Below are 27,887 nucleotides of genomic sequence, written 5' to 3' on the forward strand. Positions count from 1 at the left end.
GGAAACCATCCACCCACTGGCACTCAGGGAAGAGGAAGAGAAGAGAGGGAAGTCTCTGGATTGCTTTTGACCAGAGAAGTGAGGTCGTATTGAAAAGAGTTTACAAAAACAAATTCCTTATAAGGTAAGTTAAACCTTGTTGTACTACACTCTTAAAATTTTCCAAAATACAACGTTTTATACTAAGGGCACTAATGAGAAAATGAATATTAATTTTATGAGTCACATTTACAGAAGATGATCAGAAATAGTTGAGGAAAAGTAAAATGTCATTTTTCTTGAAATCTTGAATCTTTGGAGTTTATGAAAATGCCCAAGATGTTATTTAGATAAAATGTTGTACTAATATGCTATTTTCACTTATTTCTTCAAAATAAATGCCGTTTAAAAAGTAATCAAGATAAACTCATGATTATTTGCCTCTTGAGAATTAAGAACATGCCATGCTGTGAAATAATTAAAAACCATATGACCATGAAAGTTACAAGACTTGATAATAGAGAAATATATTTTTTAAAGTTTCTAGAATCATGGCAGGAAATGACACTTTAATTTTAAGATTCTAAATAGATCTTAGTTCATTTCCTGATCTATGTTTCTATATGGTAGTATTCTGTATATTTTAATAATTATTATTCCTATTTCCTTTGGTGATTGATTTTATTTTTTTCTAAGATGAGAAAAAATGTTGATTATAAAGAGGAAAAATATCACAAATTTATTATCTTGAGAATTAGATAAGCATTATACATTTTTTCTTTCAGAATTTTGTCAGAAAGAGAGCTGTTTAAATGCAATAAAATAAACATGTTAGAAGGCATGCCTTGTGCTAATTTACAAATGTTTTTAAACTTATAATATTGGTAAGAAATTGTTACTCAGAAATTAGGACTAAACATGCTTTAATTAAATTTTATTTTGCATTGATCAAAATAGAGATATTCTCCTGAAGTCACTGGTTACTTAAGGAAATGGAGATGTGCAGACATAAACATAAGTTCTAGACAGGGAGAAGAAATAAATCTTATCTGTTGGGAAAGAACACAAAGTCAAATAACACAGTGCTAAGTCTGGCTGATCACAGCGATCCAGTGTTCATGCTGGCACTGTGCCCATAGCAGATTATTGCATTTGTAATTGGAGAGAAATTAACCTGTGAATTTAAGTCAAGTTATTCTGCGAATTCAATTAGAGTGGACAATTAATTTTAATAACCCAGGGTTTTGAATCTTCCTTCCTCTCCTACAAATGAACAATTTTTCCTGATTTATCAGAATATTATTTAAATTCTACTTCGTATTTAATTATTTTATCCATTCCTCCATTTACTTGTTCATTCAACCAATATTCAATGAATAATGTCCAGGTGGAAGGCACTATTTGGCTAGGCATGAAATAATGAACTGATGTGGCCCCTGCTCTCAAAGGGCTTATAGACCAGTACACAGCATACAAAGTTTCCCTTTAACTTCATAATAATTTAACAAACAAAATTTAAATCTATTTTACCAACATGAATTTGAGGTTGACAGAAGGTAAGTGATAGCAGTAGGAAGTATCTATGTTAACATTATAATTCAAGACTTTCAGTACATTGGTTTTATTTGTTATTTAGTATTTTTTTTCTGATAGTTTTTTTTTATTATACTTTAAGTTTTAGGGTACATGTGCACAACATGCAGATTAGTTACATATGTATACATGTGCCATGTTGGTGTGCTGCACCCATTTACTCATCATTTAACATTAGGTATATCTCCTAATGCTATCCCTCCCCCCCCTTCCCCCACCCCACAACAGGCCCCAGTGTGTGATGTTCCCCTTCCTGTGTCCATGTGTTCTCATTGTTCAATTTTCACCTATGAGCGAGAACACGCGGTGTTTGGTTTTTTGTCCTTGCGATAGTTTGCTGAGAATGATGGTTTCCAGCTTCATCCATGTCCCTACAAAGGACGTGAACTCATTATTTTTTATGGCTGCATAGTATTCCATGGTGTATATGTGCCACATTTTCTTAATCCAGTATTTTTTTATTTGTTTAAAGTAGCAAGGACTGAGCATTATTTACTCTGCTCTTGGGTTCTCATTAAATTCTTTACTTTAATAAACATGAAACAAATTAGTTTTTACATAGAAGAGGACAAGAATTCTTGTGCAGCAAAATGTCCTCTTCTATGTAAAAACCAACCTCTAAATATTGTCTATTTAAAATTGGAAAATAGATTCTTACCTACTATATTCATTGTTATTCCTACAATTAATTTTTGGTAATGTGCATTTCTATCAGTTTTGGCAGTATTATGATGGTTTATCCTGAACAAAAGTGATATTTAAGTTTTTGAGTTATGAAGATCCTCTCTGGGATCCTTGCCAGAAACAATGAAGTTCTTGCTTGGACCAGTGGGTCCAGAAACTGTCACTTCAAATAAAATGTGTTTATAAGAGAGCACTGTCTTCATATCTTTTCCAAATAATAAAGTACTAAATTCAATAGCCAATATTTTGATAATGCAACATATGTACTATAATGTGAATACAGTATTCTTGTCATAGAGAATGAGTTAGTCAAAATAAAACAAGTTGCAGTCATAACTGTGCAACTATTAGGAACAGACTCTTTAACATTAAAATAATGTAGTAGTTCAAAGGCACATAATGAAAGAGAACAACTGATTACTTTTGACTCTTGTTATCAGATGAAATCTATATTAGGCTTTTAGTTAGAGTTTGATATTTTTAGTCTTCAAAGAACATTTATTGGTCACAGAACATTTTCTTATATTATATATTTTTGAATATTGATCTTTTTTGTCTCTTTATGTATATACAGTTGAAGAATACATTATTTTTGAGGTGGCCAGATAATTAAAAGAAGTTCTCACAGTCTCCTCTCTGCCTAGTACCTAAATGCTTTTTATCTAGAAAGTGACAGATCCCCAACCAAAACAATCTCTGAACTACTGTTCACATGAAGGGATGTGGACACATGAAGGGATGTGGACATACAGATGAACAGAAAGCTGAGCATGAAATACCAAAACTCCTGGGTTTCAGTCTTAACTCTGCTGATTACCACTTTGTGGGGACAAGTCTCTTACTCACTTTCCCAGCTGTAAAATAGGGATAATAATAGCACTATTGTTATTATGTGGATCAAATGAGATAATATATGCATGGCTTTATCATATTGTGGTGGTAATGATGATGATGATGATGATGATGATGATGATTGTGGTGGGGATAATGATGAGATTCTCAAGAAATTCAGACATTTCCAGGGCCTGTGTGGATTTTTACATTAGCCCTTCACTGTGTCCAGTTTTGAGTTTCTTTATTGCATCCCATGCAAGCCACCAGAGATAGCTTTCTAAAGAGCAAATCTGGTTGTGTCACTTCCACAGAGTGGCTCTCCATCACCTATGGCTAAAGACTCACACTCTTTAGTGTGGGATATAAGGCTCTTCTCTCATGCCCCTTCAGTTTCTCACACTCCTGAGTCTTGGCACATATTCTGGTCTCTCTGCCTGGAACACCTACTCTTTGGTCCCACCTGTGTAATTTGAATTTAACCTTCAACACTGAGCTCCAGCTGCCAAAAAGACTTTTCTGATTCCAGCTTCACCTACCTCCCTCCATACCCAGGACTGTGCATAGGTCTATCTTGGCTCAAATTTTAGTCGGTCAGCTTGTCATTTCCTTAAAAAAAAAAACCCTGTGAATTATTTGAAAACGGAGGCCATATCTTTTTTTCGTTAACTAGGAATTACAATTTCTAACACATAGAAGGTGCATAATAAATGTTAATAGATACATGGATGTTCTAGTGAGCAGGTAGGAAGCCTCTCCTTTTACAACTCTGTTCATTTTCTGGGTACTGATGTCATGCAGGGGTGTTGATATAAAGACACGGATTCATGAAATGTAAGGCAAGAACGTCCATAAGTACAACTTGTGGATGTGGCTTTTGATCTTTTAAATAAAAATTTTAAATCTGTTATTTTATCTTTTTATGCTACTTAGCTGGAATAAGAGAATTCATTATAGTGCTTTTAATTTTAAACATAATTTTTAAAATAGTACTTTACCAGTAAAGAATGAATTATTTTTGTTGAAATTTTTGATCAAACTACATGGCCCATTATGTCACCAAAGTGGTAGTAAGAAAGTTCTGGGTCTTTGCTGTTCACTCTTCTCTGTGGAGGTGTTATGCTGAATCTTGTACTTGGACGTCATGATTGTAATGGTGCTTAGAATGATTGTATCAGTCTGGGGATAAAGATGTAGTCTTAGGAAATGAAATTAATATCTCCAAAATACTATATCAGGTTATTAGTGTTGTTATGAATAATTTCAATCTGTTTATGGAAATATTGAACTGTGTTATGAGACTCTTAAAAATTTCCATGCTATACTCAGAGAGGTAAAGCAAGACAAAAATTTTAAAGGAAAAAAATGAGGAGGATTAATGTAATTGTTTTGAGATCTTGGCTACAAAGGTCAATAACAAGGGTGACACCAGTCTGAACTTGGACAGGCAGTTGTTGGGCAGATGCCCTGGCACAAGTATTTTTGGTGTGGGGTTGTGACAGCCTTTGTGCAAGGTTGTGCACTTTGCGGAGTCTTTCGTGATAGTTTAAAAAGAAAATTCCCATGCTACACTGAGATTTTGAATATGAATTGGAATTTTAATGTGGTTTGCATATTTTTGAATAAGCAAATGTAGAGAACTCAGATATGCTGTCTATCCCCTCCCTATCAATAGTGAGCTGCTTTCAGGAGCTTTAATCTTAAATTTCTTGCACTCTGAAAGAAAAAAATGTTTTCAAAGAACAACAAGAGCTTATGTTTCGAGGTTCTTTCCTGCTCTTTCCTTTAGCACCTGTGTTGTTCGGGGTCTTTTCTGCTGCTATAACTAGAAAAGCATAAGAGGGAAAATATCATATTACAGGCAGGTACTCACCACTTCATTGCTTCTTCTCCTGCCAGATTCTGCTCATGTGGCTCTATCTTCTCTTGCTGCCCATATAGATAAGACCGTTCTTGGAGTCTCCCTTTTGAGGTTCTATATCCTCCTTCCAGTGCAATAAACCAAAATCAGCACTAATCAGTTGCATAGTTCTTGTTCTAACACTAAACTTGTTAGACAGCTGTGCTATCCCCATGGATTTTCTTAGTTGGTCTTTTACTTAACATGTAAAGCAATTGTGGCACAAACTGATTTGGAATGAAAATAGAAGCACAACCCCAAACGTAACTGCTATGTCAATAAGTAATACTACAGTAATAGTGAGTTAGCATAAAATTACATTACTTTCTAGATAGGTGTTTAGTTTTCTTCTATTCTTTATGCTCTATTCAGGTACCAAGGATTCTTTCTTATTTGTATTTTTTTCTTTCAGCAATATCTATTGAAGGTCTACTGTGTAGATGCATTATGATTCAAATTATACTTACTGAATAAATGAATGTACATGGTGAATTTTTGAAATGCTTCTTTGTGGTTCTAGGACCTAGCATAAGTCTTGGCGCAAGTATATACTTAATCTTTGTTAATACTTGAATACACTAAACAAAGTTGGACTACATGCCATGAGTAGGCAGCTTGGAGAAAGTGAGTAGGTCCTATTTAATTTTCAGGAAGAAAGATGAACAACTTCATAAAATAACATCCCTCAAACCATTGAGTTTCTCTGAGACATTTTCAGGGGAGGATAATCAGAGGAGGAAGGCTTTAAGCCCCATTCTGGGACCTCTGAAGCTGTCAGTTTTAAAGCCTGCCTCTAAGGTTACACAGGAACACAACTGTAAGGGAGAGTCACAAAATTCTATTTAATTCCATGGAATGCAATTTGATAGTGCCTAGGAAAAATATCTAAATAAAATAAAATACTATGATAACATAAAATTCTACATAAAGTAAAATACTGTTCTATGAAATTGAAAAGTCTAGATTAATTGAATAACAATTAAAGTGAAAAATTGGGAAATCAAATGACAAATCTCAACCATGTAAATTCCTATTTCTTTTTTCTTTCTCTTTCTTTCTTTCTTTCTTTTTCTTTCCTTCCTTCCTTCCTTCCTTCCTTCCTTCCTTCCTTCCTTCCTTCCTTCCTTCCTTCCTTCCTCTCTCTCTCTCTTTCTTTCTTTCTTTCTTTCTTTCTTTCTTTCCTTCCTTCCTTCCTTCCTTCCTTCCTTCCTTCCTCTCTCTCTCTTTCTTTCTTTCTTTCTTGTTTGTTTCAATAGCAGTTTCCTTGTTGCCCTTTCTCAAAAAATTGCTGAGGTAAACTCCTTACCGTTATACAGTATATTTTGTGGAGCACGTAGTTATAGAATTACTTTATTATTATTACTAATGAGGAACACCATAGAAGTTACATTTATATAACAGTTTATGATTTCTTAGTCATAAATGTTAGCAATGTAAGGGACCTTAGCAGTATTCTAAATAAATTCCCTTCTTTTTACAGATGAGGGAACCGAATGATACAGTGATTAACTTATTGGTTTTATTTCAGGGAAAAATGAACGAAAATTGTCATTCAGAATTATGTTTTCAGTTATATGAAAAGTGGTTGTCAATGAGACACTCAAGGTCGAGTTGATATCTGGCTTTATCTTCTTTTAAAAATGAATTTAATAACTTCATTAAAATCTAAGAATATATAAAGGCAGCAATACCATTACTCAGTTAACAGAGATTTACTTATCATAATTTCAAACAAGGAATTCATCAAGTTGAAAATTCTTTCCAAGGAACTGTCCGGTATTCAAAGAACATGAGGGCCATATCACCCGTCATGCCCTTGATGAAAATCCCGACAACGTATTCTATATGTGGGTGAAAGAGGGCTGTTTTATGTCTCAGCTAGCTCAAGGTACAGCTGAACAAGAGACAGAGTTAAAGACTTCCTTCTTTTTAGAGAATCAAGATGTGCATAGTATTCTGGGGTGTCTATTCTGAGTCAGGTTTCCATAGTCTCAAGTTAACATGTCTAGACGTCCTTAAGGCTGTTTATCCTAGGTGTCCTTAAGCTTGAGAACCGGTCTTTAGAGGAGGGTCAGCTCTCACAGTGGCTCAAGACCCAAGGCCATTTGAGAGAAAAAACAGAATCAAGCACAGGAAGACAGTGCCTAAGACACTGACAGACAGCCATGGAAGGAAAAGCAACACACACACACACACACACACACACACACAAACATATATACACACACACACAATTTATGGAGAGAAGGAGATATACTATGGCAGTGACATCTTTATCTTTAATAAGGTACTAACTTTTTTAAAAATATGTAGCATGATTAGAATAAAACTGTCTTGACTCAAAGAATGAATATTTGAAAATATTTTCTTCCTTTGCATCTAGCTTAAGATAGCATTTCTGAATATCTGTACTGTGGGAACACCAGCTTTATGGAATGTTGTCCTACAATACTCCCCCAACCCCCATATTCTAATAATTTGGTGATCATATAACTTTGGGAAATATTGGTTTCAACAAAGACAAATAGCCATCTTTCATTTGGGGCTTAAAAAAATCATTGTAAATTTGTAAGGGAAGTATTTAAGATGCAGAATTTTCTGTATCAACTACAGAAACTTTTGTGGTTTGAAGCATCTCATAGTACCAGCGTTCCATGAAACACACTTAGGAAGTAGTGACTTCTATCATTTAACAATGCAGTAGGAATTGAGGTTAACCAAGACATCTTTTCGTCTTGTGTGGAGCTTACATTTTAATACCATGAAGAGGAGTCCTAATTTGATAATTGTTACGATTGTATAAGTAGTATGTCATCACTAATGATCTCTGTGTTTATTCAGAATAGACCACCAGAAGTCTAATGAGTTGTTCAGAACTTAGACAACCTAGGTTACCAGTATTTCAACTTTCTTAAGCAGCAGCAGACCTCTTATTTAAGCACATTCTTTTATAGACATTCAATATGCAAAAGAGATAAAAGGCAGGCTGGTTTGATTGATTTGGGAATACAGTGATAGACTTTGGTCTTCTGACTTCTATAGTGGTCTGTGATTTGTATATTTGAAGATCAGCAATTACAAGAATTTTGCATAAAGTTCTCATCAATAAAAAAAATTCTGGATATTTTAACAATTTTGGTTAATAAAGCACCAAAAAGCAAGGATTATTTTTATAAAATATTTGATTCGGTTTGATTCTTTTTTTTTTGCAATAAACAGTTTCTATGTTACAGCAAGCGTTCAAGAATTATAGAGCGGGGTTATACTCGTCAGGCTTCTTGAAGTGAATTTTTGAAGATTCAAACAAAGCGAGATTTCTCTTATAAGTTGTTCCCTTACATTTTTTAAAAGTAAAGGGTGTATACATAAGAAGAGAATGACAACTTCTAAAAAACTTGTGTTGGTTTTCTATTGCTATTGTAACAAATTACAGTTTAAAACAATGCAAATGTATTATTTTATAATTCTATAGGCCAGAAATCACACTCTCACGTGGGTCTTACTTGCCCATTGATCAAAACTTTGGCAAGGCTATTTTCCTTCCAGAAGCTCTAGGGAAGAATTTTTCTCCTTGTTTTTCTTCTGGCTTCTAGAGGTTTTCTGCATTCTTTCGCCCATGTACTCCTTCTTCCATGTTCAAGACCAGTAAATTTGCCTCTCCCTCACCCTGCCTCCTTCGTCACATCTTTCTCTGATGACAGCCAGGCAAAGAACTCCACTTTGAAGAACTCATGTGATTACATTGGGTTGCCTGGATAACCCAGGATGTCAAGATCTACATCCATAAACACATCTGCAAAGGCCCCTTTGCCATGAAAGGTAATATTCACAGATTCTTGGGATTAGGATGTGAACATTTTTAAGAATCCATTATTCTGCCTATCAGAGTATTTTAAGTTCCTTCCCAAAATGCTAAATCACTAAATGTATTATAGCTTCATAAAATTAAATAAAGTATGAGTCTTTTGTTTCCTCTTTGCATGTGAGCCCTTTCCAAGTGACCAGGAAGATACTACTCATTCTTCAAGGTCCTGGACCAATGAGCCCTACTCTGGGACCTCTTTCTCTACTGCATCTAGTTGCTGCCCCTTCTGAATTTCTTCTCCATTTATAGGTGGTAGCTTCTGCATCCATCTCCAATGTGTCTTCCGGGCTCCTGTCAATAACAGGAGCTCCTAAAAACAGGGACTTAATCCAATTCAACTTTTTAAAAATAGCAGACATTGTAGGTGATATTCCTAGAGACACTTCCTAGGGGACCTTCCCACATTTTAGATGATCATCTATATGCCCATGACTCTCAAAATCATTATCTCCAGTTTCGATTCCTCCTAGAATTCTCAATTCACTTAGCCAACAGCCTATAAAATATCTCCTCTTTGATATCTAATAAACATCTGTGTTGTGGGTCTCCAAAGCTACTCTCAGATTCAATGATTTTCTAGAAGGACTCATAGAACTCAGAAAAGCTTTTGTACTCATGGTGACAGTTTGTTACAGTAAATGGATACAGATTGCAATCAGAAAAAAAAAATGGTACACAGGGCAAAGTACAGAGGAAATCAGATGCAGCTTCCAGTTGTCTTCTCTGGGTAACATTGTATGGCCAGCACTTAATTCTCCCAACAATAATGTGTGATAATACATGAAAAGTAATGCCAACCAGGGAAGCTCACCTGAGTCCTGATGTGCATGGTTTTGACTGTGAGTCGCTCATATAGGCATGCAGCACCTATATGATTAACCTTAGGTCAAACGGATATAGTCTCAGGGACCCAGGAAACAAAAACAGGTGTTTACCATAAATCACATTGTTAGCAAGGCCCCAGGTATACAAAGACACTCTTATCATGCAGAATATTTCAAGAGCTTATAAACCTATCTCAGAAGCTGGTCAAAAGCCAGTCCTTTTTGGAAGGTGAAGGGTTTGAACACCACAAGTCTGAATTAACACTTTACTGAACAGCGTCTCCAATTTAACATGGCTAAATCCAGAACACTTCATTTTCCCCCAAACCTGCTCTTACATGAGTCTTTCCCACTTAGGTAAAAAGTATTAGTATCCATCCAGTGGCTCAAATAAACAAAACACAAACAAAAAAATCTAAAAATTATTCTTATTATTCTCCTCATCCTTTATGTCAGTTTCATCAGCAAGTGCTAGCAATTCTCCTTTTAAAACATTTCTAAAACAATCCCAAAATTTCCCACTTCTTTCTATCTCTACCATGATCATAGTCCAAGCCACTTTGGCTATAGTCTCCTAAATGATTTCCTCCTTTAACCTCCAATCTTTTCTACACAGAGCGTCCAGAATGATATTTTAGAATAATAGAGATCGTGCCATTACCATGCTTAAATCCTCCAGTGGCTTTCCATCATCAGACCCAAAGCCTTCTCTGAATTAAAAAGCTTTATTCTAACCCCTGCTTGCTTCTTTAACCACCCCTCTATTACTCTTTATATCTCCACCTATGATTCTATCAAAATGGTCTTCTTTTTATTGCTTGGACTTGGCAAACTTGTTTTGCCTCAACTGTTCGGCTACTTGAAACACTTTCTCTATTTTTACATGGCTGACTTCTTGTCATCATTTGTAATTTTCAGCTTAAATATCAACCTCCTCAGAGAGGCTTTTTCTGCCCATCCTAAAACAGGTAGCTGATTACTCACCTGACATCATCCAATTTTAATTCTTTGCATTGCATTATAGTTATTGATATCTAACCGTTTCTATTGTTTATCTTTAAAAAAATTATGTCTTAACTTTTCTTTTCTTGTGCATAATATAAGATCCCATGAAGGCTTGGTCTTGTTTGTTCCTTTTGTATTTCTTGGTTGACATGTAACAGACACCCAATGGATATATTTACTCAGTGGATAAATTTTTTAGCATCATCATGAGAGGTTAAAAAGTTGCTTGGGATTATAACTGGTGTTTAATGAAAAGTAGTTTAACTGAATTTTTGGTCTAATAAGAATCAGAAGAATTCCAATAAAGTTATCTGCCTTTAACTCTCATAATTTTTTTTTTTTTTTTTTGGCATTTTCTTTCCATTTACTCATTTGTACGCAGCAGCCTTGATTTTTGGTCTTAGCTATTTAAAAACACCAAAATAATTCTTACATCTTGGTGAGTTTTAGCAACATGTTAAAAATTTGATTTTAAGGCTGAGATAGTTTCTAAATATTTTATAGTTTATTAAACAATCAACCAGAACAACATTGAAGAGTCAGGTTTATAAAAATCCCTTACTTTTTTTTTTGGTATGGCTAGGCTTTTAGACTAGGAATATCACCTTTGTACTAAGACTGTCATGCCATTGTTTGTATATTGTTGTGTTGCATATTGCTTTTCTTTTAATTTTATTACTCATGTTGTTTACTTCTACTGAACGACAATGACAGAGGAATGTCACTAGAGCTTAATTCAGAGTTTAGTTATCATGGATTTCTGATGGTAAGCAGAATCAGTGACAAGCAAGCTAACTTATTTTCATACTAAACTGAATTATAATTGCCAAACATTTATTTATTCTTGGCAAATCTAGCAACCTTCTAAAATAACCTCACTTTGATAACCTTCTATTGCCATTAAGAGCATGTTGTGACATCTGATTCCAAAAAGTATTGAGTAATTTACTTCAATATGCTGACAACAAATGCGCACCAATTGCTGAAAACACTGGAAGCAGATGAAAGCTCAAGGAATGAAAAGAGGATATATGGGTAGCTATAACACACCTCATTATCAAACCCGAGATTGGCACATACTAAAAAATGTTGCTAACTCAATCTTCCATGCCAGTATGTTTCAAAATATTGCATAACCAATCACTAGCTTAGGAAAAACTTTCTAGGTCCAATCTCTTTCTGCCTATTAACACACATGCCTGTGAGTTGATCCTTATGCTGCTGTTATTGCAAGAGTATGACAAAACACAAACAAACAAACAAACAAAACCCAAGTGAGGTGCACTGTCCTCCACTGCACCCTGGCTCCTGATGTCCAGCCAGATTTTGCTGACATTAAACACAGTCTTTAGAGTTCAGAAAGGCTGGGCAGGTGCACCAGACACATCAGAGGCAAATGTGTAACAGCATGGAGCATTTCTGCTGGGCCTGTTGGGTTTGACATGCCAAAATAGCCCAGAAGGAATAGCAGTGCCTTTTGAAGTAGCTGAGATGCTTCCCTGATATCACTTCTCTGAGTTTTAGATCAATGGCTGGAAGATGAATCAGAACATGTGAGGAGAGTCACTGAGGGGAAAGGTGGTGGAAAGGTTGCAGGAGTGAAGCACCCAAGCCCAGAGAAAAGGTGCAGTGAGTTGTGCAAGCAGGAAAAACAAAGGACTGAGTCATTGGAGGCCTAATTGACAATGGCACAGCTGTGACAACAATTTGCCGGCGGCCTGGCCTATTTGATGAAAGGGCCTCTGCTTTCCTTGGAACCCCAGAGTTGCAGTGGCTCATAGGAACGCGCCACTCATGTTTCCAGCTGTCTCAGCCTCATAAATACCTAAACTCACAGATGACATTTTTAATGCTCTGCAATTGCTATTCTGCATTTATATTTATTGCAATTCAACATTTCCATTAGTGAATCTATCACTGATAAATTTGTCACTGCTTCAGGAATACAGTCCATCATGCTGCATCAATTTCACTTTACAAGCTATTAATGTACTATAATGCAGCTTAAAATATCATGTGGATATATTTGATTAGAGAGGTACCAGAGTCAGTCAGATTGAACTGAGAATTGCCAGAGAACCCAAATTCTTAACTTATTTATTGTAAAGATGAACAGCCTTGGTGATCAGTGAATGTGTTAATACAACAGGTGTATCTCTTTCACTTTTTCAAACAGGCACTGGAAAGAACAAATTTTAGGAATCTATTTTGACTCAGTTAGTTTGAAGCACAGCAGACTTACAGTATTTTGTTGACACTTGACATGTTTATTCTTTTAGCAGACTCATAATCATATTTTAATATTTTCTGCATTCAATTAGCAGCTTGATTCAAGAAACAATGATGGCATATGAGTCCAGGAGATAGGACCAACTATGGCTTTCTGAAATAGGGTAAATAAAAATATTAAACCTTTCTAAATAAAACACAGATTTTTCAATACAAGATGAGATATTTCTGGATACTGTAACAATTTCTGTTAAAAATAAACAAAAACAAAAGGCACCTGTGCAATGAAACTTTGTACAGAAATTTACAATGCTCAGGAATATGGACTACATTAGTTCATTGGCAGTTAGAATCTGGCAAATCACTGTGTCCACAGACTCTAAAAGCTGAACTAGAGCAGGTCAATCTGAACAATTTTAATATTTCTGGCAATTGTCAAATGCTCAAACCATTTTCTAAATCTCATTTTTCCAATTTTAAAATATAGAGGAAGACCTGTTATGTACTTAGAAAAATCTGCTTGTGAAGTGCTATGAAATTCACCAGTGAAAATTATTTTTCTAGAGAGGTGATTAATAGCACATATATGTAGAATGATATGCATTTTAAACCTTACTGAGTTATTTTCAAATGAGTGGCAGCAGGCAAGGTAATAATTTTTTAAAACCTCAGCTTTCTACATGTTTAATGAACACAGTAAGATCCAATCTGTGGAACTTTTCCTAAATTATATGAGATGCAAGTTGTGGTACGTCCACACAATGACATGCAGACAGATACTCATCAGGTTAAGATGGCTCTATGTGTGATGTACAAAATGATTACCAAGAATTAGTTAAATTAAAACATTTAAGACCAGAGTACTATACATATAATATATAAACAAGATATACAATATATATGCACAGAAATTTTGGTAAGATATAGGAAACACAGAAATCTGCAGTTTCTGTGGGATAGGAAGGTAAAACATATTTTCATATTATGTCCTTTTAGGCTATTTGATGCGTTGCTATTTATTCATATTACTTTTATAATAAAATTAATAGTTTAATTTTTTACAGGGTACAATGTCTTAAAAAGATTAACACATTGTCTAGCTCGTAACTAGAGCTCAATCAATGTTGGCTCTTTGTATAATGCCAATAATAATTGCTCCTTTCTCCATGAATGTAATAGATACCTTTGCAGCTGCTCCAATAACTATGTTAAGTTGATTCTGAAGTTAAAGAAGTCTGCATGGAGACACATGGATTTGCAAAGTCCATTTGATAAATGTCTCCAAATGTGGGTACATTATAAACTCAGGAAGCACCAATAGTTTGAAAGTCTGCTTAAAAATGTGGCTAGCAATTTGAAGGTGTCTTCATAAACACGGAGTGCACGGAGTGAGGGAAGCAGTAGTTCCTGTCTGCTTTCTATCAGTCATAGCACTCAGGAACCTTGTGTTGTGGGTGGGTTTTCTATGTTGTGAGAGATCTGAGGAGTTAGAGCCTGGGCAGAGGAAAATGACCAGGACAGTGCAAGGGAGCAGACTCCACATCAACATGAATAGCTAAAGGAATTGAGGGGGCGCTGAAGAACTCAAGGGAGCTCTTATAATGACAGTTCGAGGGCTGCCACACAAGAGGGATTCAACTTAATCTGTGTTAGTTCCTGAGGGCAGAACTGGGACCACTGGGTAGAAGTTAAAAGGAGACATATTTCAGCTTAGAGCCACAGCTAAAACCCAGCATGTCATGATTTATAGCAACAAATGCCACCCTAGGCAAGGATAGACTTTTCTGTTAAATTCTGAAGATAAAATGTACCAAAGCATCTGGATTCTCACAAGGATAATGTCCCAAACCTAAACTAAATAAATAATCCCTGCATGTACGGCTTTACAAAGGTTAGATACACGTAGTGGATGAACTTTGTGTCTGCTGCAGTTAAGCAGGCTGCAGAACTCCTTGCTAACCTTGGCTACATCTCGTCGCTGCCCCACCTGTATGCAACAAAACACATCATCCTTTTGATTTTGCCTCTTCAGTGCTTTTAGCCCCCATAGCTTCATTCTAGTATCACAAACCTACAGAGTTTAGGTATCAGGCACCACTCTGCTCTGATACTGGACTTGTTTCTTTGCCTTCAATTTTATCCCTTTTTTCATCCTCAGTGCCCTCATGGCTGTGCGTTTTTGCTTCTGCTGTTATATTTAGCTTCTGCCTTGCATCAACATCAGTTGGGTAATATGGGTTTCCTCTCACTGAAATATAAGCTCCTTGAGGGTTGAAGAGTGATATATTATTGTGTCCTAGAATACAGTAATCCTCAGTAGATTAAATCACACCCCTTTATGAAGAGTAACAGGAGCAAAGACAAGTAGATTTAAATGTTTAGTAGTAAACTATTCACCACCAGCTTCCAGCCCTTAGTTTTTCCACAGATCATCTATCTCTAATGGTTGTAAGCAACAACAAAATACAAAATATAATACATAGTTGGAAGACAATCTTTAGATAATAATGCATGTATCAAACTTGTGTCATTCATTAAGGAAACCTACAATCCACATGTATGTTATTTTCCAAATTTCTGGAATTGCCATTATGGGTAATTTTAGATTTATCCAAGGGTGATATTCCAAATTTTTTGCAGCCATAGCTGCATAGGAACTAACAAATACAGTCTTTAATGCTGTAGCAGAGTTTGTTTGGGGGTCCCCTGCTGTGCTAGACGTTAACCCTTTGACTTAGGAAACTCATTATCAGCACTGGAAGTACCAATTGAGGCAAACCTCAAGAAAACATGGTGATACGTGCTCAGATTACAATGGGTATTCAAACTACTTTCCTAAGGGTTACTGAGCCCTTCAGATGTGTCATTTATCCTTGTAGGCCAGTGGAATCCTATGGGGTGTCAGGGCTTTTCAATAGGTGGCTTCAGTTTTCTCTCTGCCTTCTGGTACCCTGTTTAAAAGTACATTTGATAGTTTTAAACAATAAATGCAGGTTTCATAAGCACATTGCCTAAAATGAGAGAAGCAGTATAGGATTGCAACCTCCATATCAAAGAGTGGGACCTCAGAATTAGGATCATTGTTACAGTGAACTATACCAAATGTTTGCCCTAGATTTCCAAAAGTATAGCTCAAATCTGAAAATCTAGCGCACTAAAAATAGTCTGTTTCAACAAGAAATAGTCATTTTTCTAAACTTTCAATACCACCGAAAAAATGAAAAGCGAATATGTTGATGGGAGGGAAAAGGCAGTATTACAGAAGTTTCACAAATCAAATTATTCTTAAAATTGTTTTAACAATCTTACAAGAAATTGTTCTTACACTCATTAGCTCAATTTAAGAAATTATTGTTTATTAGGCATCTGCTCTGTGCCAGACATAGTCCTGATTGTCACTGGATATACATAGATGGGATGAGTCAGTCTAGACAAGGACTACAGTCTAGGAAACTGGCATTTCTTCATAACACTTATCAGAATTATAATTTTCACAGCAATTTAGTTAATTTTTGAAATGTCTATCATTCTGAACTGTGACTCCATGAAGGCAGGAATCTTTTCTGTCTTGTCACCAACAGGTAACACCTAGTACAGTGACTGGCACATGATAAAAGTTCAAAAAATGTTCACGGAATGACTCAATTAGTGGATGAAAAATTACTATATTTCAAAGCAGAGTAATAGACATTTTGTGAGAAAAATACTCACGAAGTACTGGGATCCAAAGATAAGCATCTTACCTATTAGGGTGGGAATTCGTGAGTGTGTCATTTGAGATATCCACTAATTATATATGTTGCATTTATATAGACTTAATTATATTGAGATTATACCCACCCCAATCCTTCATCCAAAAACATTCTAAAACTAAGGTTTCATGCTTCAGTCCCCAAAACATCTCATGAAGTGAAGGCAGGGAATGTTTAAAAAAAACAAACAAACTGTACTTAATTATTGCCCCAACTTTCACCTACCTGCAAAGCCTGTGCAGTCATTGTCACTGTCCTTCCTAACCACAGGGAGAGGGAGCGATCTTGGCTTGTATTTACAGACAACAGAGCTGAAGGAATTTCAAGCCATGTGTATGAGTGCAGACCACAAGATCAATGGAGCCCTGCAGAGAGTTCCACAGGCACAGCATGAATGACTTAGTCCTTTCCTAGCCTGGGAGCTGCTGGTGGGGAATCTTTTTGCTGTTAGCAATCCTACTGTGTGTTCACTCTTGGGCAGTGTGACATTATTTCTATAGTGTGAGCCACCCCATTTCTGATTGCTACATGACAGCACGCACTCCTGTTGCTATCCAGAAAATGACAGCTTTTCCTTGTTGCCTCTGGTGGTGTCTCACAGCATCCCTATCGCTTGTGATCAACAGCTTTAGCTCCCCTTCCTACTGTTTCTTTAACATCTGTCTCTGTCAGTCCTCCTCACACTTAGTTCAGCAGTCCTTGGTGGCAATGGGCTTGGCTTTGATACCAGTTGGCTTGCAGAGTAGGAACTCAGTACTGCTGACCCCTTCTTGTCATTTGAGGTTATACACAGTTGTTACTGACAAAATGAACACAAGATATCCTGAACTGGAATGTGACTCTGGAAGTGCTATTCACTGCAAGGCTGGTTCTAGTCAAGAATTTGGGGGTGATTCCATTTTCCAGGAGTTAGGAGTTTGAACCTTGTGCATCAGTGCATCTTTTGAAAGGATCTAATTAGCTCTGAATTGCCTATTGGTATTCTGAATACATGCTACTCCTCTGATGAATGCAGATAATATATATTTCCTTTAGATTTTTGAAGAACAACACCTTGTAAACCTCACAAACAAACCATAGTCACGGATTGATTCTTCTCTTTCTGGAGATTAATCAATATGTATTGATGGTCATTGAGCTTTAGAAACTCACACCCTAATGATATGGAAGATCACTCGATGAATTTTCAAGTGGCATTTCCATGCTCTTCGTCATATCTTATAGCACAGTCAACAAAAACTTCACTTTCTAGTGCCATTTTGATATCAAAGTAAGGGTCATACTAAATTTAGCTCAGAAACATAATACCACTGATAACCACAGTCTCTACTAATATTGGTTTCAATTACATATTTTTTTAATTAAAAATCTCATTTTGTAATTTTTTTTTTTTCCAAGACAGAGTTTTGCTTTGTTGCCTAGGCTGGAGTGCAATGGCATGATCTTGGCTCACTGCAACCTCCGCCTCCCTGGGTTCAATCAATTCTCCTGCCTCAGCCTCCCGAGTAGCTGGAATTACAGGCACATGCCACCATGACCAGCTAACTTTTGTATTTTTAGTAGAGATGGGGTTTCACCATTTTGGTCAGGCTGGTCTTGAACTCCTGACCTCGTGATCTGCCCACCTTGCCCTCCCAAAGTGCTGGGATCATTTTGTAATTTCTAATGATCATTTACTAATTAAAGCTATTTTCAGCCATGATAATTAATGAGTGTTAGAAAGTGCCATCATTGATTATGAAATTCAGGACTATGTGTTTTTCCAGAGAATTTACTATATTTCACAAAGTTCTTTTTCCTATCTGAGTCAGTGAAGTGGTTGAAGTATGTCATTGCTTGGTGGTTGACAAATGTAATTGTTCTGTCAGGAAAGATGGGTTCAGCTTGGATAATTCTAAATGTTAAATCCAAATGTGAGCTTTCGATTTATTTCAATGAGCAGTGCTATCTCTTTAATATCAAACTATTAGCATATTTGAAATTGTGAAAAAGGCTAAATAAGCAATATTTTAATCTACTTAAAATTCTTCTTTTGACCTGGTATTGAATGTCCTACTTATATTAACTAGGCCTCTTTTGGTTAAGTCCAGTGGATACTCATTTAATCTGCCTCCACATAACCAAATCTCTAGATTGATAGGTACCCTCTATTTCCGTTATAAAATGCACTAATGCCACCAACATACTAAATGCAAGAATTAGGTTCTTATTCTCTAATATGCTGATGCACTGTTTCTCCTACCAGTGAGCTGAATGCTTAAGAATGAATAATTATGTAATTTAATTTAATATCTATTTCCTTATGAATTATCATTGTGAAAAAGAGTTGTCATAGGTATTAAAACTAAATGAGTATTTGGGAAAATTTGGTAATGGCAAATCATTGAAAAATGCTCAGGAATCGGGGTGTAGGTAAAACAATGATAAATCTGGAAATAATCCTTAAAATTTGGAAGGTTTCTTTACCCACATTGCTTTATAATTAGCTTAAAATTCCCATTTCACTTTGAAGAAATTTAAACTGGAAATCACAATTATTGTATTTTGACTGTGGTTTACACAAGAATAACTATGGAAAGTTTAATTAGAATATATAAAGTTAATTTGAAACTATGTATACATTTTCTTATTTCAAATAAAAATAAAAGGTTTGAAGTGTTCAGCACTTGTACGGCTTCCCACTTGAAATTAATGATTTTTAGATTAATCAATCATCTACTGATCTAGATAATTTTGGGAAATAGTTTTGTATGGTAGCAAGAACTGACTCTGGCTAGAGGATTTACTGGAATAATACTAAGGATTTTACTGTATCCAAGCATGAGCTGAACCAAGGTCTTGCAAGGGAAGGAAGCTCTAGGGAGCTCAGAAGCAGGAGTTTGTGACTACTCTTATTGCATCTCTGCTCATGTTGAGCCCTGGCAAATCTCAGTCTGTGTCTCTAGATTATAAGTTTCAAGTTTCTGAGAAAGAGAAGCTGATTCTACCAGCTTGGATTCGCTACTCTTGTATCAATCAACCATCCTGGACCAATCATCTATATCCCAGAGGAAAGGCCTGATTTGACAGTTATGAATCAAATAGCCACTTCTGGAAAGAAGGATGTACTACACTCTTAAAATAAATGACTTGAGGATTCTAAAGAAAAATTGGAAAGAAATTTTAGTGGTAAGTATATGATGACGATGGGGAATTTTATCCACTAGAATTCTGGAAATCTGCTTCCAAAGCTAAGGGAGGTCAGAGTAGAATATTCGAGTGTAATTCCTGAAGACAGGAGAAGCAGAGGGGGTCACACAGAGGTGAAGTAGGGCTTTTGGAGGGGTAGAATATGAGCAGCAATTGTCTAGAAGGAGGGAATAAAGAAGACAGCAAAAAATGAAGGAGAAAGGAACAGAGGAAGAGCGAGAGAGATATCTTGACATCTGTCCTGTATACGGGACACTGGAGAGAGAGAAGAATTATGAGTTTTCATCACATTTTCAGGATGAAGCACCACATATATATTGTCTCCTCCATTTCAAGAAAGCCAAAACAAATGTCTACACTTTTTTAAAGGATTTAGTTGTTAGATTGGACAAATACAAGCCCATCTCAATAAGGCATGTTTAAACATCTATCCTGTAATACACACTTTAAAAAAGATTTTAGATTTAGCATTGCTTTTGGAATCATTTCTGTTCTTCTCTACTCATGCTGATATGAAGAAGAAAAAGTAAAAACAAACACATTTATACCATTCAAGGAAAAGTGGACAGTTAGAAACTCAGTTGCTAGTCTTTGCTTCTCCAGTTAATGGGTTTATCAAGTAGTAGTTGTAAGCCTCATTTTTCTGACTCATAAAATGTAGTGCACTAATATAAATATTAAATAAGGTGACATATACAAATATGTACAGTACAAAAGCAAAATACTATTCTAGTGTGAAGTTATAAATGGCTTCTTATCCACATATCCTTAATCATTACAAAACCTGAAATTCTAGAGAGGTAGAATAAAACAAATATTAATAAGTATTATTAATAAAGTAATATAATTTCATTTTGAAGCTTTTACTTTCCTCCCCTTTATTATTTCTTCTGGAAGATTACAATGATTATTTATCCTTTTTTTTTTCTTCTCCAGCATCCCCAAAACATTTAGACCTTCTAGAGTTCCTCCCCATGCACCTCCATAATATGATAAAAATATGGTTCTCTCTTTCTCTATGACCCCAAAATAAATGTGTAGGGACCTTTTGTTTTGGGCTTTTACTGTTAAGGACTACCTGGAAATAAACACTAAAAGCAAATATAACTCATATTGAAGTTATCAATCCTTAAGACACCTCAACATATTTTTAGGACATTTGGGCCTGGACTATAGGGAAGTGTACATGTGGCTAGCCCTTCACCATTTCCCATGATCTCTTCCCTAACTTTAGAAGGTCTTGGGGATGTTATTATTCCTTTAATGTTTTATTTCCTTATTTTTGGGCTTGGTTCTCCCAAAGATATCAATGAACGATTTCCGGTTCTTGAAGAGAACATCGTTTGAGGAACCTCCCACTTGCTGTCCTTTGTCCTTTCTCTCCCTGCCCCAATACTCTTTCTGTCTCTGGTGTAGAACCCTCTCATTCCAGAAGATGATCTGAAAAACCTATTAGGACAAAACTAAGATATTCCAGTGCACCCAGAGTCAAGCAGATCATTTATAAATTAAGCAAACTCTTGGCAAATACCTGCAATTTTAATATTCCCTTGTTCCTCTCAGAAAAAAGAAATCACGTTAGGTCATTTCTGACATATAATTTGGGCCTCCTGTATATACCCAAGATAAAAAGAAACATGCATGAGTTAGTTTATATTACACTCTGTATTGCAGAAAGATTATAGCTTTCCATAAACTCAACTCATAAAATGACATTCAATATAAGTTATTTCTTTCTAGAGAAATTCCCATGGAATGCCTGTAGTTTTAAAATAGTACTCATTGTTTATTGAACTACTTAAAGAAATCAAAACTGATTCTGCTTATGTTTTCTTAAAGAAGAAAAGAAGTTAATTTTTCATCTATCTGTGTTTCCTCCATGAGAGTATGTTCCAACTGAGAAATGGGACAAAACAGGAAAATTTTATAGTTTCTAATGTGAAAGGAGGACTATAACTATCACTTCTGTTTAGCTTTCAATTTTTCAAGTTTTGCCAGCCTTTCATCTCCTCCTGATGAGGCATTTCTTAACATTCCTCATACATAGTTATACAAATTGGTATTAACAAGAAAAAAATACATGAATTATTTACATAATACAAATGCTTTAAACATTGCTGTGAGAAATAATATTTCAACATTATCCTTATCATCTTTTGTGTGTGAAAAGCCAACATTTACTTACTTTGGGAGAAATAATATATGTTCTTATGGCAAAGTCATTGAAAAAAATAAATATATATATATAAATATATATATTTTTTCTAATAAACTGAATTTTTAAATGAAATATTATGTCTCTATATATTGTATGTGTGAGTGGTATTTAAACATATTAATTCCTCCATAGTAATTCCTTTCATATAATGTAAATTATTTGAACCACAATTGTTAAAGTGCTTTTAAACAGTAAAGTTCTATATAAGCAGGCAGTATTGCCATTACTTCTATGGCTTATTTACACCCCTATGGACTGTTTTCTGCATTTGATATAATTTTTTATTTTTAAAAATTATTGACAACACAGTGAAATTTTCAAATACCAGCAACTATGATGTTTGCAAGCACTGAGAATCATTTAGAATTTTTGAATCATAAGAAATGAAATCAACCTCTACTTGTGCAAATTCCTAGTATGTTATGAATGCAATGCGATCTTGGTATTTGCTTATCAAAGGAATGTACTAAAATATTGCAGAAAAGGCCATGGGCCATGACGGACTTCATTTTATTACTTCACTTTCTTTTGCCTATTAATTCCACATTCCTCTCTCTTCTATTGGCCTTATTAATGGACTTTAACAATGAGATAAAAGTCTTCAGTCCAGTGTTTAGCAAAAAATTGCAGAATTTCAACATGAATGAGACTTCATTTTATAGAAGATATTGTGGTTAATGAATTGTCCGCATTTTGATGTTTTCAGATCTTATTAGGAAAATCTAACTCAATGAACAGTTTCCTTATTTGATGATTACTTTATTTTCTTATGTAGTCCTTGAATTCAAAATTAATTCAACAGATATTGATTGAATTTGTATATAGGCTTCTGATGTGGTCCTTTAAAATGATTGCTTTTAGTCTTTTCTTCTGTGCTTGTTCTTGTATTCTGTTCTTGTATTTTCCTGCTCAAGATTTAAAGCCCCAGTAAAGAGGCTTCAATTAGCCAAGCTCACGTGAAGGTAAAGCAAGGTGAGAGGAGAGTTTTGGAAAAGAAAGAGATGCAGGAACCCCTGATTTTCTTACAGGTAAGACAGAAACCTGGGTTTTTTCCATGAAAACTGCACTCATTAGGGAAAAGACAATCTGCAAAAGTAAGATGGAGTGTGATAAACAAAGGGGGATAAAGAATGGGTTCTATAATCAGGACGTGTACATAGAGCTGGTGGAAATATACCATAGCCTTGATGAAAGTGTGGGTTTCAGATTGGTGTAGAAAGAGAGCCAAAAGCATTTCAAGGATGAATTAATTTGGAATACTAATGTTCAACTGTTCATTTTCTTACAGTCTATTGAAAAAGGCATGAATCAAACAATCACAGAGACAATAGCATTATGAACTATAAGAAGTGCTTTGAGTGTAGTAAGTGAAGCCACTTTGCAGCATGACTCTTGGTAAAAGTCCGGTTTACTCTCTTTATCTGAATTTCACTCGGTCATTACTAGCCTTGTTGTGAAATACAAACATATGTACAATTTTTTACCTTCCTTACAAGGAAATTGAGATTACTGTGAGTTTATTAATGACTCTGATGCCCTCAGAGGGAGGTTCAAAGATTGCAAACAAGGGATATGAGAAAATGATTTTCTCCCATTGTTTTTCAATTCAAGCTTCAGTTGTGTCCTTTATTTGTTATGTGACCTTGAGCAAATGTCTTAAATTCTCTGAGTCTTCAATTCATACATGAATACATAATATTCATTTTGATTGCTTAATGTTGATATGGAATATAACAGTTTTAAAAAAATTATTTGTAGAACTAAGTATATTGCTAATTACATTCCTTACATTAAACTTCAGGGGAGAAATAAATGCATTCTGGAAGAAAAATACCCCAATTTTGAAAATTCTATGCCATTTACAGGAAAAACAAACATACCATTCAACATAAAATATACATGCACAGTATAACAATGAAGTTGAGGCTTTAATGTCTCAAAAATAATTTTTAATATTTATCTTTTAATACTAAAACTATATTCGTCAAAATTTATATAACTGCCATCTCTACTTTGTCCAGTGTTTTGTAGGCCAGTAAAATGACAACTCATTTTCAATTATTAATAGTATCAGATTTCTTAGTTTAAAAAACTAGTGAGAACAAATAAATACATAGTTTTTTCTCAATTATCTTCACCAAGGAAACAATGATATGAACACTCTAAAACAGCAGATAACACAAGTAATACTGTTATCACTGGCTTGGCAAGCCTTGCTGCAATCACATTTTAATTCAGGTATTTCTGAACTTTGGAGAATTATTAGTCAGAACCAGATTTCCACAAGTGGGTCAGCAGTTGATAGCTTGGTTATGTGATGTAATTTGAGGGGGCAAATCCCGAAGTATCTCCCTAGTGTACGTAGTACCTGAAAATCTCACAAAACTCATTGAAATACCTACCTGGTTGATAGAGTTTGGCTCTGTGTTGCACCCAAATCTCATCTCAAATTGTAATCCCCACATGTCCATAGAGAGAAGTGATTGTATTATGGGGGAGGTTTCTCCCCTATGCTGTTCTCATGATAGTGAGTGAATTCTTACGAGATCTGATGGTTTTATAAGTGGTAGTTTTTCCTGCATGTTCTCTCTCTCTCTCTCTCTCTCTCTCTGTCTCACCTGCCGCCATGTAAGACGTACTTGCTTCTCCTTCCACTGTGATTGTAAGTTTCTTGAGGCCTCCCCAGCCATGTGGAACTGTGAGTCAATTAAACCTGTTTTCTTTTTCAATTACCCAGTCTTAGGTACATGTCTTCATAGCAGTATAAGAACAGACTAATACACTGCTTATGAATTATAACTTTATCAGAGAAGAGCAGAAAATTAAGTCACTAATGGCCAGCAAATGTTATTCTCCCTCCCTTCCTGGGCCTTCCCTTTACTCCTTTCCAGAAAAAAAGCTTCTTTCATTCTTCCCCAAATATTCCTGTAACTATCCAACTTCCATTTCTTCTTATTCTGGAATTGGCTCTCCCTTTTCCTCCACTTGTTACCATCCTACATCAGCCTTTAAATTTCAGTTTAAAGCCAAGCTTCCATAAAACCTTTATTACCAACTCAAGTTGAAAGGCACTGTTCTGTCTCTGAACACTTATGAGCTTTGTGGTCTATGTGATTCATTTGGTGTTTAATCATTTGGTTTTGCCTTGTGATATCTATTTGATTACATGTTTGGATTTTTAAAAATTGTTCTTTTCTTCTTTTTATTTTCTTCATTTTCTCCCCATTTTTCTGGTTCAAGTCATTCTTTACACAGCTTCCAGAAGGGTCATTCTAAATGGCACTCTTCTGCTTAAAACACATTGCATACTCAATTAAGTCTACATTTCTTACTTTGACTTGTGAAGTCACATGAGTCTTCCTTCAAATCACACAATACAATGAGCTACTTCTTGCCATAGGGCCATTGCCAATACTCTTCTTTCAGCTTAGAATTTTCTCTGCCTGTGTCTTTGCATGGTTGGCTCTGTTCTTCAATGTTCCACCTATGTGTTATCTCCTCTATATTTTTCTCCAACTTTATTATAGAAATGAGATCTTTCTGGGCTCTTTATCTTATGGCCTTATTCCTTTTTTTTTTCATGTCTATTCTAGCATTTTCCATTTATGTCTCAGAATCTGCTCTTCACCATTGTGCCTCCTGCTCTGGAGACTCCCTGGGAACTGTATCCATGGTCTCCTGCCTTCCAGACTGGGGTTGGATTTGTCCATTGTGAGGTGAGATACAGAAAGTGGAGAGTGAGGGCTGGGCATTTATTCTCCTGGCTCCCTTCCCTCCACATAATCCAGTGTTGGTTGTTTCCTATAAAGTAGTTACTATTTATTTTTATTTTACAGATGAAAAAAGTGAACTCAGAATGGTTGGCCGAATGCGGTGGCTCATGCCTGTAATCCTAGCACTTCGGGAGGCTGAGGTGGGCAGATTGTGTGAGGTCAGGATTTCAAGATCAGCTTGATCAACATGGCGAAACCCCGTCTCTACTAAAAATACAAAAATTAGCCGTGTATGGTGGTGCACACCTGTAGTCCCAGCTATTCAGGAGGCTGAGGCACAAGAGAATTGCTTAAACCCAGCAGGCAGAGGTTGCAGTGAGCTGAGATTGCGCCACTGCACTCCTGCCTGGGTGACAGATGGAGACTCTATCTCAAAGCAAACAAAAAATCGTTAAGAGATTTATACAATTAACAGTGACTGAGTGGCACTGTCAGGATTTATATTTCAGCATTTAAAAAAATCACTCTGCCTCATTTATCAATTGGATAATCACAAGTGATCCAACTTTTATTTCTCAGACTAGTTAGAAACATCAGTCTGAAATTAATTTCTCTACCACTGAATTCATTGTTTTTTTAAACTTATGCTCACAGCAAAGGATGAGGAACAAGTTACCATAGCATTTATTCCATGCATGTTGAGCTGTAGAATCCTACAGAATTTGTTATCCAATGTGTTAAAAATCATCTAGCTTTATAACAAAAAACCAAGAGTTGACCACATTTTCAAAAAAGCGTAATAACTGTCTTGAAACATGTCCTGAATACAACTATAATAAGATGTCTTAATTATAACTTACTTTTAAGAATTATTTGAACTTCATTTTTAGGTTAAATAATAAAAATTTGTTAAAGATCCTAACAATATTGAATTACATATATTGTCTAACTCAATAATGTTGACCAAACTCTCAATGAGTTTTAAAAATCATGTGGCAAACCCTTTAGCAGAAGTGTTTCTGTATTATATTTGTTAACTAGAAAAAGATGCTACTTTACTATTAATTTAGAGAACAAATGCAAAAGATATAAAGTAAATTTAGGCACAATGCAAAATGTTGAGGGGTTTTAAATCTTAGGAGTAGTCTTGTGGGAAATAATTGTTTAGGTCTTGAAAATTTAAACCTTCTACACATTTTGCTAAAACATGATATGTCCAATATCTCTACTCTTTCCTCAAACATGAATAGCTTCATAAAAAGGTGTTCATTCACTTAAGGACATCCGTGAGTTTCCTTAAATACGGAAAAGGCAAAAAACATGAAAGATGAGAATGAACTCCAGTGTAAATACAGATAAATATGGCGACAGCTGTTGCTGAATAGTTACAGAATTAGCTTGAGAAATGAAACCTCTGTAGTTCACACACAGGCACACACATACACACACACACACTTTGGATTTATTTATGAAACAGCATCTTCTAAACACAGAACCTTGCATTGCAGAAAAGGCAATTAAATAGAACAGCATGAGGTTGTCAATCACTTCAACAACTAACAAAAGCATTGACTATCAAAGCAAATAATGTAAATGTGCAAAAAGGTACCTTGCTATCAAAGCAAATAATGTAAACATGCAAAGGCAAAGAATTCTCTGTATCAAATGTCACCATTTTAATGTTCACCATTTTTGTGACTGTTTTTGCATATGCATGATACTATATCAGTAATTCTGAAATTTGATATAGAATTGGCCATTATCATTTCTTAGAGGATTTGGTCATCCTGTGATGCTTTTGTAAGAGGTGGGGACTTTCTTTTTCCTTCTTTTCTTTCTTTTTTGTGTTGTTGCTAGTGTTGTACAAATAAATGGACAGTCACAGCTTATCATCATTTAAGATGCATGTGCATGCTGCAGTTTACTGAAACATGATTGGTTGCTACATAAATCAATCTGATAGAGATCGGTTCCATGAAGAAGAGATAAATCATTAGCCAGAGCTTTTAGAATGTAATTCATTTTAGATAGTGATTATTGATGATTTAATTTTAGCAGTACATGTACAAGTCTAGACCATGATTTTATATAAAATGTTAACACAG

General features: G+C 35.4%; 1 long non-coding RNA gene across 1 annotated transcript; it reads left to right on the top strand.

Annotated features, from left to right (window-relative positions):
• On the top strand, positions 1–27,887 carry LOC117980237 (uncharacterized). The gene is made up of 3 exons (XR_004671462.2): positions 1–124; positions 25,663–25,785; positions 25,906–27,887. It is a non-coding gene; the product is annotated as an uncharacterized LOC117980237 (long non-coding RNA).

This window comes from Pan paniscus, chromosome 4 (assembly GCF_029289425.2).
Source record: "Pan paniscus chromosome 4, NHGRI_mPanPan1-v2.0_pri, whole genome shotgun sequence".
In the NCBI taxonomy this organism is placed as follows: Eukaryota; Metazoa; Chordata; class Mammalia; order Primates; family Hominidae; genus Pan; species Pan paniscus.